General features: G+C 33.6%; 1 protein-coding gene across 2 annotated transcripts in view; it reads right to left on the reverse strand.

Moving 5' to 3' along the window:
• The window catches only part of LOC110462924 (beta,beta-carotene 15,15'-dioxygenase-like), a 58,604-nt gene extending 54,248 nt beyond the window's left edge, over positions 1-4,356 (reverse strand). For both annotated transcript variants that reach the window (XM_021517170.1, XM_021517168.1), the window contains exon 1: positions 4,232-4,356. The gene's annotated coding sequence lies outside the window, so the exon portion shown is untranslated. The remainder of the gene's footprint in view (positions 1-4,231) is intronic.
• Positions 4,357-18,995: the final 14,639 nt, after the last annotated feature.

The raw sequence follows: 18,995 nt of genomic DNA on the forward strand, positions 1-18,995 counted from the left end.
CAAATGAGCTACCAAACTATTACTTACTCATTTAAATTGAAATCAATTGTTCAATATCCTTTACAGAATTTTATAAAAGTTTTACGGTAAAAAGGAAGTCATTATGAATTATTTTTCTAATACTTACATTTCGAATGTATTCTATGCGCTTCAACTTCTCAAATGAAAGAAACTCCAAATCAGTTGAAAACGCCGACGGGGTCCGTATGGGACAAGGGGACAAAAGGGGACAATCAATTTAATTACTTCGAAGGATAAATAGTCTACCCTTTTATATTTTTTGAGGGGAAATAAGATGAGCTAGTTGTACGATTCTTTTATAATCTGGACAACTATCGAAACAAGGGAAATGACACAAATATAGAGATGTTCTTTTCCCTTTTGGAGACCCTGTCAAGGCCCCAATACTTACACAATTGCAACTAACTCTGTTTTTCATCAGCAGTGATTAAACGACTTGTTTCGACGTTGTAATTAGGGCTTCACTATTCGGGTTCAGTTCTGGTCACAGTGTCCGATAACAACATTATGATGGTCTGGTGGTACACTTTTTTCATATCTATTTGTACCGTAGGTGGTACAAAAATAAATGAAAAAAGTGTAACACGGTACAAAAAGGAGAAAAGCTTTCATATCTTTTTGTACCGGGCAAAAGTGTACCATGGTACAGAAAGATATGAAAATTCAAATCATCTTGCCGGCTGATATCGGCTGTTGGTACATATATATGTGAAAGTAAAGAGGTTTTTTGTAAAGTTGTTTATAATCTTTATGTACTATGATAGACTTTTACATGGTACACAAAGATTTGAATTTTTATATCTTTTTGTACCATAATTATAAAAGTGTACCGTGGTACAAAAAGATATGAAAAGTCATATCTTTGTGTCAGGCTCTTGTCGGCCATCGTATAGATCATGTGGAGCTTACCTTCTCCTTTACTAGCTCTGGAGAGGCATACCAACATCAAATCAAGATACATGTAGATGTCGCCATATAAAACCACTGAAATTCCCTGGTTTTATATTTTAGCGAATTATAAATAAGAAAATATAGGCTTAGTAAACCAGATCGATAAATGAGTTGTGGACGATGTGACCATAACATTCTATGATGTTTTAAATGCGCCAGGCATGTTATTAACATTGAAAAGAGTTATAATGTTTATCACGTGTTTAGTTTTGTTTTGAAAAAATATTCAATGTCACGAAAAGACACTTAATATAAAGTGTATGTATCCCTTACTGTCACAATGCTAATGGGTTTGCATTTATACACGGTGTACAGGTAAAATATGTTCCTCGGGCATTTTACAATGTTAAGATCCGCTGATCTAGGCATATACATAATGAATTAACTTTAGATAAAATATGTCCTTTCGTAGCATTCAATTAGGCTGCAGAAGAGAATGACATGTTATTAGTCCGGTGAAATATCATTATCACTCGTTAACATTAGAATGGAAAATTTTAATTAATAACTATCACTATATTACTTTTTCTACTTATCATGCTCTTCATGTGGTCGGCGATTTTGCTGGTGACCTTTCTTCGCCTTATGGGTGGTCAAAATGGGTCGAAATAGCCATAGGGTGCAAAAACATCTTTTTCTTTGTTTGACTTTTCTCATCGAACAAACTATTTTTTTAAATAGCTGGTTCCTTACTTCCTTTTTCTGATAACATTTTGATGCAATTGTATGGACTTTTGTATAACATTAAACCATTCAGCGATAATTCTGATGGTGTGTCCAATAAATATCAAACATGATATATCTTGACGTTCTGATTCTAATATATTTATAATGACAAATTGTTCAGCACGAATTTGTGTGTTATTGTGATCGGCTCAAACTTGGCTTCCAAACTATGTGCCGCAAGATAGGCAAATATGCTAGTAACTATCTTCTAATTCTTTCGTTTATATAGTGTCTCCTATTTGATTGACACGTTTGTGCGTAAATTATGTTGCATATTTGTAGTGCATAATGTTGGCATACACACATATATATATTACGTGATAACATATATGGACATTGGTTTATAGTTGAAAGATGAACGTTAAACACATATGTGATCGCATCTGTACAATTTGGTAACAAAGTTACTTAAACAAGTCTATTGATATTCAACACTTGAAGGAGTAAGTAAGGATTAGAACATCTTCTCATAAACTTAATGTATAAACTGGTAGATACCAAGGTATTGAACACAGGAACAGGGTTTGGTCGTTATGTGCCTCTAATGATGTAGAAGATGAATTTTATTTTGATCTTAAATGTCCATTTTATTCCGATTTACGCAATTCATTTATTAAACCTTTCTACATCAAACACACAAGTTGTTATCTACTGACCTGCTTTTTCTGAATGTACACACACCATAGTTAAAGATAAGTATTCATTGGGCCTGTTCATTTATGCGTAACATCCGATGTGTCTGTTTTTAAATGTAATATTCTCGGGTTAAATTCTGGCGGACCTGCAAATGTTTATGCAGGCATTGCAAGGCTTTGTCAAGGGTCACCTGATAACTAGGTTCTATTGTATTTTATAAACGATGAACTCTGGTCCAACCGGTTCAACCGTTTTGATTACGATAAACGAAAGCGGCCATGGTTGAAATGAATGTTGACCTAAGTTGGGGCTATATGAGTGTACCGTGGACTCTTACAGGTAAGGCAGTATGGAGAGCAGACAGGCACCATTATCACAATAAATAAATGATAGGAGACAATAAAAAGATGAAAGGAGAAAAACTATGTCAGTGTCAGCCAGACGATTTAACTGGGACACTTAGGGTTAGGGTTAGGGTTAGGGTTGAGGTCAGAGTCTTAACTTTATTGTTAGGATCCATGATACTGACTACATGAAACCATATTTATAATCTTTTAATATCTTATAGACATTTACACTATTGATCAAACCATAGAAAAGCTATTTCAATATACAATGTTATAAAAAAAACATCAAAAGAAAAGAACACTTATCGTTCTGAAGGTCCTTCTTTAACTCATACCAAATATATATTTTAGCAGTTTGTCATTAACTCTAGATTTTAGATTTTTAAATTAGAAATCAATTAAGGATAATTACATTTTTGCTTTTTAATTTTATTGATTCTGCATAGATTGTAAAATTAGATAATGTCTATACATGCTGTAGTAATTAATTAAACACACGCCTTTATATATCAAACTTTCGGAAGTAAAACATTTTTGCAAAATGAACTAAAAAAAAGTATATATAACTTTTGATACAGTTAAAAATCACTACTATAAATAAATTAAATTGGCAAAAATTCAATATATTTATATTATAGTACATAATATCAAAGCTTAGATGTTTATATAACATTGTAAGAATGTACTATGATATTCTTTTAGTATATATTTGTTTTAATTCTATTTTTTTTTTTTTTTCCCTTTCACATTGTAAAATGCTTTATGCTACTTTGTTTTTGGCATACTTTATCTTTAACCAAATATGATTTACAGTTACCTGTGTGTGTGTTACGTTCACCTTTTCAAGATACAATGTGGATTTTTTAGTCCCCGATGGTTGCTGTAACCTTCATGGCCAAAGTTAATTATTTTGGGTAGTGGCACGGTTCATAACATACTCACTTTACAGATTATTTCGAAATTCATTAATGAAAGGTGTTTACGCACCTGCACCTCTGTTTCAACAGTAGTTTAGATAATTTGGATTTCCTACTTTTTGGTCCCTAACATCACTGATGAGTCCTAAAAGGACGAAACAGCTGTATGTTGCAGTGTAATTAGTTTTTGGTTAACTGTATCTATTACAAAATTTTAAAGGTGCAGTCATGTGTGTGTGTGTGTTACATTTATCTGTTTAATAATATAATATATAATATTTTACATTATTCTAGATAAGCATTGAGAGTAAAGAGTAAATTGCCGAGTTTGAAATATTCCTATAAATTGATACTAGTAATTAACATGTATATACATTTCCAGGAGTTATCTTATTTTCTATAAGAATCCATTTCAAGTGTAAAACTTTCGTAATACAAGACTTGTAGTACAAATCTTAGCGTAGCGCATTACAAGTTTTACATTGCGCACTTCAAGCCTTAATGTAGCGTAATACTAGTGCTCTACGTGTAGAAAACGACGTTTCTGGAAATGTAACAGACATAAATATTCATCATCTGCTGATAGAATGGTAAAAATCTTTGATAAATTCAAGAAAGATATTATAAACTCACCCGTTTACCTCTGTATTTTCCTATTTAGTGTAATCGTCCTGTAAATACCAATGTCTCTCTGTACACACACACAGACATGCAGCCTGCACGCTAATGATAAAGATTATTTTACGTTTGCTTGCACTAAAGCTGTATTGTAAAACGCGCAAGAGAAATTTTCAGTTAAAATAGGACACTAATTGTATTCATACTTTATTACAATGCAAATATGACTACGATCGTAATTTCTAAATAAACGCCGGTTTGGGGGACATGCATGCGTCTACGTGGAAATTAATCACAAGAACATTCAAAGGTAATGAAAGGACATATAAATCAAAAGTGCATTGTACGTATATAGCTATAGGGTCATAGGTACATGTGCAAAACAGGGTCACCCTATAGCTACTGAATGTCCTCGGAGTAATGAGTGTCCTCGGAGGTTTTTGCGCGCCCGAGAGTTCGTTATTAGATTTCTTTCACTTTTTTCTTCTGATTCTTAAATATTGTTCACTTATCTAGGTGTGTGTAAAATTTAAGTTCGATCGTAAAAGTAAAAAGTACCGAAATATGTCGATAAATATGCCTATTATGGAAGAATGAGTGTCCTGGGAGGTTTTTGCGCGCCCGAGAATTCGTTATTACACCTTTTTCATTTATTTATTCTGATTCATAAATATTGTTCACTTACCTAGGTGTGTGCAAAATTTCAAGTCGGTCATAACAATAGAAAGTACCGAAATACGTCAATAAATACTATTTTCAATAGGTTGGATTGAGTGTCCACGGAGGAATGAGTGTCCAGGGAGGTTTTCGCGCGCGCGAGAATTCGTTAATCAATATTTTTTACTTCTGTTTTCGGATTCATAAAGATTTACCATTTACCAAACTGTGTGCAATATATCAGGTCGATCATAACAGTAGAATGTACCGAAATATAAGAAATATTCTGAAAAAATATGCGAACTATTTCACAACAGGCATTACTTAAGGGAAATAACTCGTACGGACCTACCTGTAGAACTCTTAGCCACGGGCTTTGCGACGAGGACGCAGTTCTACATAAAAGCCCATTTTATTTTATGATTTAATTTTTAACTAATTGCCATCAATTTCATTACGTTTTCAATATTTTTGTATGTATTATATCTGTCTCTAATTTTATGTTCTAATATATATATTAAAATAGTATTTTTGTTTAATTAGTTTGTTGTAAATAATTAATAATAAAGGTTAACATTTACATAAATCTAATCCCAGTTAATTTTACATAAAATGATTAGCATTTGATCAAGTTTAATTCTCAATTTACAAACAATTGAAATAGTTAATTGTTTAAAAAATAACGTTATTCAAACTACTGAACTATTTGTTAATCCATTGATTAAGTACATATCATAATATGTAATTTATGATGAAAGATTATTTTGAAATCGAACGATTGAAAACAATAATTATCTAGATTTATTTATTTTATATAATACAGTAGTGATGCACAGAGTAGGAGATTCCAGCTTTTAGGTAATTAACAGTTAATATTTGTGTTTTGTTTTTGAATTTATAGGTGTTTATTGTCACAATATTCACAAGCTACATTTTTAGCACCATTGCAGTTTTTTGCACAAATACCGCAGGGATACATATTGGGCATGATAAGGAAAAACGACAGAGAAAATAACAAAGTAAAATGTATCATTAGCTAACAAAGAAACCTTATATCAAATATATTACTAGCTAACAAAACAAGAGGCCCAAGGGCCTTAGCGATCACCTGAGTTATAGTATAGGTACCAGTAGCTCAATTTCATTGTTGAGATGTGATGTGGAAATCAACATGTGAAATACAATACTTGTCATGTCACCAAAGGATAAGAACTTTAAAAAACTATTCAAACATTTTTTTTTGCTATTGAGAATTATACCAGATGACCTGGGGGATTATGAAATTTACAATTTAGGTAATGGTAATTTTGGTAGGGAACTTTCTATCCATGAACAGTAAAACATCGGAGTCTGATAAAGAAGATTTTTTAAATTTTAACCATAATCCCCATTTGGGCCCACCCCTCCAGCCCCTGGGGATGGGGCAGGATCTTTTTTTCTCATAAAATCTAACTGACATCTGGCATCATAATCATTCCAACCATGTTTGAATAATTCCCTGCTGAAAATGGACAAAATATACCCAATAGTATAATTTTCCTATATAAACTTAAGTCAACTTATCCCCCTCCCCAAAGGAGAATGCTTGGCCGGGGGGTAATAAAATACAAGAGGCCCAAGGGCCTTAGCGGTCACCTGAGTTGTATCATAGGTACTGGTAGCTTTATTTTATTGTTTAGATGTGATGTGGAAATCAGCATGTAAACTAAGTGAAATACAATACTTGTCATGTCATCAAAGGATAAGAATTTTAAAATATTTGTAAATGTTCCCTTTGGGGCCCCGCTCTAACCCCTGGGGATGGGGCAGGAATTCCAAGTTTACAATTTAATACCGTCATCCACCAAAGATGATTCTGACCAAGTAAAAATGATAAATTGTCAAAATATACCCAAAAGTGTTGTTTCCCTATATAAACTATAGTACACCTTTCCCCCTCCCCAAGGGAGAACGGATAGCTCGGGGGTCCTGAAATTTACAATTTAAATAAAGCCCCTGATGATCTTTCCATCCATGCAGAAAAAAAGGACTGTAGTATAGGACTCCGAGTCTGGGGAAGAAGATTTTTGAAAAATTGGTTAATTTTCCCTTTTGGGCCCCGCCCTGGCCCCTAGGGTTGGGGTAGGAATCCCAATTTTACAATTTAAAACCATCTTCCTCCTCCAAGGATGATTCTGACCAAGTAAAAATAATTTCAAACAGAAAATTGTCAAAATATACCCAAAAGTGTTGTTTCCCTATATAAACTATAGTAAACTTTACCCTCTCCCCAAGGGAGAACGGATCGCTCGGGAGTCCTGAAATTTATAAATTAAATAAAGCTACTGATGATCTTTCCATCCATGCAGAGAAAATGACTGTTATACCGCTGTGTCTGGAGAAGAAGATTTTTGAAAAATTGGTTAATTTTCCCTTTTGGGCCCCGCCCTGGCCCCTAGGGTTGGGGTAGGAATCCCAATTTTACAATTTAAAACCATCTTCCTCCTCCAAGGATGATTCTGACCAAGTAAAAATAATTTCCAACAGAAAATTGTCAAAATATACCCAAAAGTGTTGTTTCCCTATATAAACTATAGTAAACTTTACCCCCTCCCCAAGGGAGAACGGATAGCTCGGGGGTCCTGAAATTTACAATTTAAATAAAGCCCCTGATGATCTTTCCATCCATGCAGAGAAAATGACTGTAGTATAGGACTCTGAGTCTGGGGAAGAACATTTTTGAAATATTGGTCAATTTTCCCTTTGGGGCCCCGCCCTGGCCCCTACGGTTGGGGTAGGAATCCCAATTTTACAATTTAAAACCATCTTCCTCCTCCAAGGATGATTCTCACAAAGTAAGAATAATTTACAACAGAAAATTGTCAAAATATACCCGAAAGGGTTGTTTCCCTATATAAACTATAGTAAACGTTACCCCCTCCCCAAGGGAGAACGGATAGCTCGGGGGTCCTGAAATTTACAATTCTAATAAAGCCCCTGATGATCGTTCCATCTATGCAGAGAAAATGACTGTAATACCTCTGAGTCTGGAGAAGAAGATTTTTGAAATATTGGTTAATTTCCCCTTTTGGCCCCTGCCCTGGCCCCTAGGGTTGGGGGAGGAATCCCAATTTTACAATTTAAAACCATCTTCCTCCTCCAAGGATGATTCTGACCAAGTAAAAATAATTTCCAACAGAAAATTGTCAAAATATACCCGAAAGGGTTGTTTCCCTATATAAACTATAGTAAACTTTACCCCCTCCCAAAGGGAGAACGGATAGATCGGGGGTCCTGAAACTTACAATTGTAATAAAGCCCCTGATGATCTTTCCATCCAAGCAGAGAAAATGACTGTAATACCTCTGAGTCTGGAGGAGAAGATTTTTGAAATATTGATTAATTTTCCCTTTTGGCCCCCGCGCCCCCCCTGGCCCCTAGGGTTTGTGTAGGAATCCCAATTTTACAATTTAAAACCATCTTCCTCCTCCAAGGATATTTCACACCAAGTAAAAATATTTCCAACAGAAAATTGTCAAAATATACCCAAAAGTGTTGTTTCCCTATATAAACTATAGTAAACTTTACCCCCTCCCCAAGGGAGAAGGGATAGCTCGGGGGTCCTGAAATTTACAATTCTAATAAAGCCCCTGATGATCTTTCCATTCATGCAGAGAAAATGACTGTAATACCTCTGAGTCTGGAGAAGAAGATTTTTGAAATATTGGTTAATTTCCCCCTTTTGGCCCCTGCCCTGGCCCCTATGGTTGGGGTAGGAATCCTAATTTTACAATTTAAAACCATCTTCCTCCTCCAAGGATGATTCTGACCAAGTAAAAATAATTTCCAACAGAATATTTTTGAAAAATTGGTTAATTTTCCCTTTTGGGCCCCGCCCTGGCCCCTAGGGTTGGGGTAGGAATCCCAATTTTACAATTTGGTATCCTCATCTACCAAGGATGATTCTGACCAAGTTTGAAAAAATTCCATCCACTGGTTCTTGAGAAGAAGTTGATGATGTAAAAGATTACGCACGACGCACGACGGACGACGGACGACAACGGACGGAAAGTGATTGGAATAGGTCACTTGAGCAAAGCTCAGGTGACCTAAAAACTACTGATATCGACCGATAAACGACGGAGTTACAAAGAAACTTTATATCAAATATATTACTAGCTAACATAAAGACCCTTATATCGACCGATATCGACCGATAAACGACGGAGTTAAATATATTACCAGCTAACAAAGAAACCTTACATCAAATATATCACTAGTTAACAAAGAAAAACTTGTATCGACCGATAAACGACGGAGTTAAATATATTACTAGTTAACAAAGAAACCTTATATCAAATGTATTACTAGAGCTCTAACAAAGTAACCTTGTTTCAAATATATAAATGAGTTAAATATTAATATATATTTATATACACACACACACAATTGACTTACTTAGAGCGTAAAACGATAAACTGTCTTATAAATACTTACTTAAAGCGTAAAACGATAAACTGTCTTATACAATAATCGAAACCTGTTATTTGACTATACTATTATCAAATACTTACATGTACTTGGAGCGTAAAACGATAAACTGTCGTCCTCCGAGGACACTCATTCTTCCCAAATAGGCATCTTTATCGACATATTTTGCACAACCCTAAAAAATCTAATAACGAACTCTCAGGCGCGCAAAAACTTCCAAGGACACTATGAGGACACTCATTAGGGTGACCGTGCAAAACAAGATGACTATCTTATTTAACTCATTGACCGCTGAAGACACAATTGAACTCTTCCAATTCAAAGGTTGAAATAGTTCATTATGAAATTTCAGGGGTGAATGAGTTAAGACTCTCTCAGAGTAGAGGATCATCATGGTGAGATCAAGTGTTTGAAGCTGAAAACAAATGTAAGGTTTCCAAAAATGCAAGCTGATGAAGATTATGGAAAAGTGCTATCTCTCTGTGCGATATGAAGGTCAATGATTTAGAGTATGCTCATTGTGCTTCTGTTGGCAATACACGAGTTCTCCATGTGATAACATAACATTAGCTGGATTTGACCCAGGTGTTCCTTCGGGAACACCTGGTTTCCTTCGGGAACACCTGGTCTTGTTCCCCCTTTTTTTTAAAGGGCCTCCATGTAAATCTTTCCTTTGTTCATAATTTCCCCTAGTTTTGTCGATTTAGAAATCAAATTATGGTTTTGTGAACACTTAGGTTTTCTCATTTTAAATAAATACATTAAGAACTTTTGTTCGAGTTTGTTTGACCATATTGTCCCGACAAACGATGGCAATTCACTATAAAGTTTTGGAACATACATAAAATGGTGGGGACTCTAATGTGAGAAATGACGATTTCAGACGTGTTCTATATATCTGATATCCACGATAACATTATAAACATTTTTTTTCATTCAGTTTGAGACACATCACAATATGATTAGCTTTTTTCGTATATAGTGATTGAAATGTCAGTCATGGAAATTCAATCAAAATAGCGGACATAAAGTGTTCTTTCTTGTTTCTGCCACATATACTCAACCAATTAATAGTATTTAACGATGAAAAAAATAAATACGCTGTACGTAATTTACTTTCTTTTCACAGAGATGTCTTGTCTGTTGCAGATAAAGCAAAGTAAGTGGGATGTTTATCTTCAGTTTCAATACGTCAAAGACTGTTTTTTCTCTCACAAATATAAACCAAAGTGTGAAAATATTTGCATTTCAATTTATTATGCTGTCAGATTTCCCTTTCGTTTAAAAGTTACGAAGCAACAGATATTTTCATTTGATTTATGACTGTAGTTTCTACATATGAAGGGAATTTGAGGTCATTGACTTGCGGTTTTTTTGAATTTCTTTTTCACATCATCATATTAAAGTTTGATTTGATAGAGCAAGAAACCCATCTCCACGTGACGCCGAACACGATTTTTTAAATCAAGACATTTCAAGATCTACGTTGGCGGTCTAAGGAAAAATAGTGTTGATGAAAACAAATTAAGAGTTTGAACAAATATTTTCACCGGCCCGGTCTTGAACACATTCCTCACTTCATTCAATGAACAAAAAGACAAAAATGAGTCAATAATTTTTTATTTGTAAGAAATTTGAACAACACACATATAGTTGAATTTGAAAACAAAGAAAAGCTCATGTGCTCAAGAAACCATTTCTTTCGACTAGCTCAACTATATGTTGACAACGTGCCCTCAACACTGGTATTGTCATAGTAACAGATTAACACTTTGATGGGTAAGTATCAAAAGCAATACGAACAGGACTATACGGTCCTAAATATCTCAAATAACTTTATAAAAGCAGTGATGTGATTGGTCTGATTTGAACAGAATTCTGTCTGAACAAACCATTCTTGTTTAGGTATAGTAGTGCCTTTTTTGGCATGAGACGATATTCAAGGTGATTTCGAGAATTTCCTTCACAAATCATATCTGTAGTTTTAGTTACGCATGAACACTGTGAATAGAAAGCAAAATGTAAAAAGATATATAGTCATTTCATTTGAGAACTTCTTCAACATTTCTGGTGTAAAAAACCAAAAATGTATTTATTGTGTATAAAAATCATAACCCAGAGCACAGGGGAAACAAAAATAATTAAAAATACAACAAAAGGAATAACAAATATATAGACCGGAGAATGTTAAAGAGAAAAGCAGATATTTTTCCACAAACATGACACAATGATATACTTATGCTGCTCGAGAAATTCACAAAGGGAAGCAAGGAGAAGTTATTTTATCACAGATGATAGGAATTGAACGATTAAATATTTTTGCAAAATGTTATGTAATATTACTAATATTACAAGCTACGGTAGAACAATTGCTTAAATGTCGTAATGTATTAAGATATTGCGGAACAATGAAGCATGCTATTGTGGAACAATTGCTTAATTGGCATACATTAGCAAGCTATAGACACCACAATGTAGTATGCTATTGATGAAATGCAATTCGTTACTATGAAACAATTTGATGATGTATCATGCTATTTTAACGGACTTTATAATATGCTTTTGTGAAACAAACGCTTTAGTTGACGTAATGTAGCATGAGTTTGAGGAACAATCGTTCAACTCTTAATTGATGAAAATCAGCATGTTATTGTGAAACGAATTGCTGCCATTTGTGCATTTAAAAGAATCTTTTTCTTTACTTTTTAATAATGGTTCCACTAGCATAAGCCGTAACTTTACTGTACTAAACATAACATAACTGGAAAAGGAGTTTTGACTGGTACCGTGAGGACATCTTGATACTTTTAAACGTTTATTGGACTATGAAATACTATATCAGTAATTTCTCTGGTGTAACAATGCTACTTAACCCTTTCACCACTGTAGACCATAACGGACTCTGCATCCAGATCAATGTATGGTACAGTGTACTAAAGTTGCATAGGGGTGAAAGGGTTAAAGGTAAATTTTTGAAAGTGGATATTTTAAAGCAACAAAATATCAAACATAACATTCTAAATACCATCATCCTTTTATAAATGCTGAATGTTTCTTTGTTCTTAACTCTTTCACCCCTGAAATTGCATAATGAACTATTCCAACCTTTGAATTGGAAGAGTTCAAATGTGTCTTCAGGGGGGAATGAGTTAATGAACACAGGAATAACAAGAAAGGACTTAAACTCTTATCCTAAAGGTTTTTACTGAGTTATCATGAATACAAAGGAAATTGTACTACACAAAACTAGGATAAATTTGTTCTAGACAATCTAAATCGACTAAATTCCCATTTTCAAGAAATTCATCAAAAATCTGAGACAGTAATCACTTATTTTCCTTGCAGTAATGACATATTTTTAAAGATTATTTTCCATTCAAGTTCTCATCTTGGCATTTATATTTATGAAATAAAATTTGTATTGGAATTGTATTTTACACACAATTAAAAAAATGTCCTCAATAATATTTGAAAAGCTAACAAAAAATAACAAAAACAAATAAAAAGGATCATGTTAGAATGATCTGTAATATCCTACAGAACAAAATGTTACCAAATTAATTAGTTTGAAATTCAATTGAAAATTATCATTAGGGGAAAAAAATGACCGACCCTAATTTTCACCATGGAATTCTACGATCACCATTTTAGCATGAAAAAAAATGAAAATGTAAAAAAAAATAAAAAAAATGTTATTATATATGTTTAACAACAATTTTTAACAATATCAGCTATAACACTAACCAATATCCATAAAATCTGAAATTATTTGGACAACACTAGATTCTGAGGCTTAACAATAGAGTGAACAAGCAATTATCAAATACTTTGCAAATATTTTATTTTTTATGAGCATGATTCAAATGATTATTTAGAAGGATGTGAATCAAAAAAGGAAAATATTTTTACCCCTTATGTCTTTGAATAGTTTTTCCTCTATTCCCACTCCTTTAAAAATCACTGATCAAATATTCACTATCGATTTGAAGTTAACATAAAATTATGTTTAGCAAAATGTGCAAAATTTACAGTACATTTGGAAGAGATATCAACCCCTTAGCATATGTGATTTTGTGTCGATATAATTTTTACACTCTTCGTTGAAACTGCATTTTCTGTCTCTCCTCAAAACGGATATAAATCTTTCCAGAGTAACCTATTGAAGGACTGTCATGTTTAACCAACTATAACATCTTGGTCAGACAAATTTGGATGTAAATTGTATTTGTTCTTTTTTTAAGTTGACCTAAAGCAGTTCCATTTATCATGTCTTGGTAAAGAAAACATTGGGGTACACTGTGCAAATATTTGGAGTATTTTTTATATAAAACCTCTATCATTTGAGTAAAATATTACTTTTTGCATCGAAGAAGCTAAAACATTGAAATGTCAGCTTATAAACCAGCTATCATATTTGATCAGCTACGCCGCAAGAGGTAATACAATTTGATCAGGGAAACATTTAAGCAAATTCAAAGATGAGCATTTATGGTTATGGAACATGAATATCTTCCAAACCTGATTATTTTATCAACCACCTAAAACATGGTTAATGTTTTTTGTAATTATAAATGGCCTGTCAACATTAGTCCTGACATGTCATTTTGTAGATGACGATATGTCCGCTATGCTAATTTGCTGTATACCAAGAAGAATCCATTTACATACATGAATCAAATTTTATGTTACTTAATTTTTTAAAATATCCTCACTGTGTTTTCTAAGCAATTTGTATACAATCTTTAATGCTTAAGGTGTTAAATAAGAATCAACGAGGTATATGAAGGAAGATAAATGGGGAGAGGACGGCAGGTAAAAAGGAGGATTTATAAGGGAGAGGGAGGGGGTAATGAAGGAGGATTAATGGGGAGAGGACGACAGGTATAAAGGAGGATTTATAAGGGAGAGGGAGGGGGTAATGAAGGAGGATTAATGGGGAGAGGACGACAGGTATAAAGGAGGATTTATAAGGGAGAGGGAGGGGGTAATGAAGGAGGATTAATGGGGAGAGGACGACAGGTATAAAGGAGGATTTATAAGGGAGAGGGAGGGGGTAATGGAGGGGTAATGAAGGAGGATTAATGGGGAGAGGACGACAGGTATAAAGGAGGATTTATAAGGGAGAGGGAGGGGGGAATGAAGGAGGATTAATGGGGAGAGGACGACAGGAATAAAGGAGGATTTATAAGGGAGAGGGAGGGGGTAATGAAGGAGGTGTTATGGTGAGAGGGAGGGGATGAAGGAGGAGTTATGGTGAGAGAGAGATCTATGAAGGAGGAGTTATGGTGAGAGAGAGGGGGTGAAGGAGGAGTTAAGGGGAGGAGTAAGAAGGGGTGATAATGGGGGATGAAGGAGGAGTTATGCATAATTGTAATGTTTTAAAAATAGTGACAACCTCCAAGCAGGAACTTATTATCTCTTAATTCAATGTAACAGTTAAATATCTTCAACATATTACTACAACAGTTCTTTGGAAGGAATACGAGTAAATAAGCCATACTTGAATTTTTTCTTATCAATAGAAATGTTGAGAATAGGAGAAAAGGGAAGTACATGTATATCTGTAACTTTATAAGAGTACCCAACCATCAATCAAAGATTAATTAAAAACATTATATTCTATTCAACAACCAGTTATCTATGATTTCTTCAACCACTTTTATATAACAACAAATATTTGGGAGGAAAATTGAGGAATAAACATTCTTATATACTGTTTTCATCACCTGGAGATTGTTTTGCCCATCTGAGTTTACACATCTTAGCAATGTTCTCAAATTCTCAAAAAGGTCATATGAAAAAAAAAAAAAAAAAAAATGAATATGATTTTCAACAGTAAATACTACAATGTAGTAATCATAGATCAAAAAATAATAACTTAGTAAAGAGAAAAAAATGTACAACTACAATCAACCAACTAGCAACAAGTTTTGCAAATATTCAACATTTGAACATATAAATAAAGAACTATATACAAATGACTACCTATGATTGAACAAAAACAGCTGCTTCAACCAAATCATTACATTTTAAACATATATCTTCACTATGAAAATGCAGGTTTGTTGATCACGACTGAAAGTACAGGCTGTAAAACGAATCAGATAACATTTCCAGCAACTGTTGATTGTAAGCCAGAGAAAAGCGGGGTAAAACTCTGTAAAAAAACCTTTTAAATGTAGTCAGCATCACCAAGAGTAATGCAAGCCTCATCCTCGAAAGTCACAGGGTAACGCTCACTTACATTCTCTGCACCTTCGAATATGTCATGACAAAATCAAACGCTCTGTGTGCTCCACCTTATATAGATGATACCGGTAGACTAGTTACGGTAGACTAGTTACATTTGATCCTCGATGTACATCGAAAGAATCGCATAGAGGCATAACGGTAAAATTGTCTGCCTTTGAAGTTGGATGTCACTCCTCTGTAAACTTCAAAGGGCAGGTATCAGCCTACTCCAACAATGTTAGAGGTTTTACACGGCGAAAAACTTTTGACAGGCGCCGCGTAACGAGGTCGCAGTCGGCAAAATCATATCCGATTGAAAAAAGGCTGACCAGCGGCCTCTCATGTTATGGGAGTAGTATCAGCCTAGCGATTGTTTGTTTTAATTTTTTTATCTGAAATCATTCAAATAGCTATCCTTGTGCCTTTGTTTGGGTCATGACATATTACAGAGGTGCAGAGAACAGAAGTGACAACCCCCGGAATTTCAAGGATGTGTTATTCTAAGAATACTCCAAACTTATCAGTACATAAAATGAACTACCTTTGATTGCGCAGAAAGTGTGAGAGATATAATACTAGTACAGGAACTTACATATAACATCTTGGCTAACAGGCATGGATTGTTCACATATTATTTCAAGTATACTTTAAACCTGATGAGGATACAATATTGTTAATTCAAAAATGTGAGGATGGGTCTATTCCCAGAAAAAAAATTCAACATTACCAATCAAATTTTGTGTAAAAGACACGTTTTAAAACAAATTTATCATTGTAACCAGTAATAATATTGCGTACCAAATTTGTCAAAGGTAGAGAAATTTGTGATACACTACATTTTTTCGTACAGTTAATGATGTTTCCTAAGAATTATAACTTCAATCAATGACCAGTTTCTGTTCAAAGTCGAACTTTCAGAATCTGTAAGAGACCAAGCTACTGTGCTATACATCACAGGGTCTTTAAGTCAAGAATGATAGGAAAGATATGTGGTATTGGTTTCCATTTCTCAATTCTGAGAAATCTCATTCATCCCTGAAATTTCATAATGAACTATTCCAACCTTTGAATTGGAAGAGTTCATTATGTGTGGTCAGGGGTAAATGTTCTTCAGCCTTCGTATCACAGTCTGTGGTGGCTTTGGGTACTTCAGCATTTGGTGCACTAGATCAGGTTTGGTGAGGTTTTCATTTTTGGCATATACTCTTTCTGCACACGATTCACGAATTCTAAATTGCTGCAGAATATTTACCATTGTACAAATACTATACTACCAGAGATAAAATGCAAAATTTTAGAAAAATCATAGATTTGGTTTTGGAGCATCATTGCTAAAATGTGACATTGCAAAATTTGATCAGTGACATTATATTTCTACCTAATCAACTAAAAATGTATACGCAAGATTTTTTGATAACATGGGCTCTTCTTATCAAAATTTTCAATATCCTGTTTAATTTCTATCTTAAATACCAGTAAAAATATGTAATTGTCATGTTTCTATAAAAGACTGATTCATGGTCAAAACATAATAATGATTTTTAATTATTATAACAATAAGATTGATAACAGAAGATTCTGTAATTAAAACAATCCCTTGACACAAAAAAAAAACACATTTTTTCCATTTTTTGGTAGACCATGCAAACCATACAGAGCTGAAAGAGGTATACAAATGCATGTACTGATTGTGTAGGTACACGATCAACTACACACACGTCCCATAAACCAACCCTATCAGCTGCTAATAGATTTCTCAATTAAGACAACTTAAGACAAATTTCAGTTCCTTTCCAAATTCCATTGTAAAATTTACTTTTAAGTATAAAAACAAAATGTCTGATGGGCAAAACTGGAAAATTTCTATATACCAGGCAACTTTGGCCCTAGTTTCACTCTCGCCTTCTCACCCTCTGTGATGAACACGAATTTATCACTACAGCAAATTAAGTACACAACATATCTACTGTACATATTAATAACATGTGAAAGGCGAAATTAACTCATTCACCCCTAAAATTTCATAATGAACTATTCCAGCCTTTGAAATGGAAGAGTTCAAATATGTCTTCAGGGGTGAATGAGTTAACACACTGGGCAAAAACGGATTCTACCAGCGAAGGGCAAAGTTTCCCGGTATACAGTATATAGCAAGCACATAGGAGCTGGTTTACAGTCAAGATGAGCAAAACGGTAACAGAGGAATGTAATGGCTTTGGACGACAACATTCAATAACGTTTAATACATAAAATGGGAACAAGGGTTTAAACAAGAAAAATTCATCAAATTTTGGTAAATACATTACAAATAGTGTATATATATATATATATCATCATCATCATCATCATCATCATCATCATTGTAACAGGATTATTTACAAGGATAACAAACAACTCATTACAACATCCTGTCATGTTAAATTAAATATGGACTCATGATCAATAGCTGCATTTTCTATATTTTCTAACATTTCTATAACTCATACATTCTAGATACACCTGTACGTTGTAGTCGAAGTCAAGATCTGGCTGAAGATTTGATTTTGCTTAGAAATTGTTTAACAATGAAAGAAATCAGAAGATTTTACCCATACATGCAAAACTGGGGAGATATCGATGACCAATCCCCATAGTCTTAAAAAATATTTAATTCCTAATTATTAAGAAATATTAAATTCCTAATAAAATCACTTTTTTTTTTATACAAACAGTTAACATTATATTTTCTTCATTTTAGCATGATATTTATAAAAATATCATTTTCATTTAATTTCTGTTAAATATTTAAGTGATGAAATTTGGAGTTTTCCTGAATAATGAAAAAATTTTGGCATACAATTTTTTTTCTTTTCCCCCATAGAAATATTCAGAAATGATGTTTATGAAATACATGTTCAACAATTATCTAATAAGTTTATATGAATGAAAGTATAAGAACAAAATCTGATCTGGAGAAAGTTTCAAGCCCAAACAAGGCTTAATGTTTCTCAAATAAAAGATTGGCTATCATCTGCCACAACTTATATACTTAAGGCAAAAACATCTAACATATTTATTATCTAAATTTTCTGTAACAACAATAACTGCACATACTTATATTTCTTAGATTAATATCTTTAAACTCCAGGAACTTCTATAATTCTACTATTTGTCATAATTTTCTCACCAACTGTATCATGCATATGTATCAAATTATCACAGCTATCGTAGTTGATTAAATGATTCTGTTAATTTGCAGACATATTTATCATAACAGACTTTATATTTTATTCATGAAAACGTAATATGTTAGAAAAGAAGACAACTTATACCATATTTGTCCAAGTAAGTGCCCTATCAATGCTCATTCAGAAACTAAATCTATTAGTAAATATATATATAACCCTGTGCTAGACCATTGGAGATGATTTTAGGAAAAGTG

The sequence above is a fragment of the Mizuhopecten yessoensis genome, unplaced genomic scaffold (assembly GCF_002113885.1).
Source record: "Mizuhopecten yessoensis strain PY_sf001 unplaced genomic scaffold, ASM211388v2 scaffold10847, whole genome shotgun sequence".
NCBI lineage: Eukaryota > Metazoa > Mollusca > Bivalvia > Pectinida > Pectinidae > Mizuhopecten > Mizuhopecten yessoensis.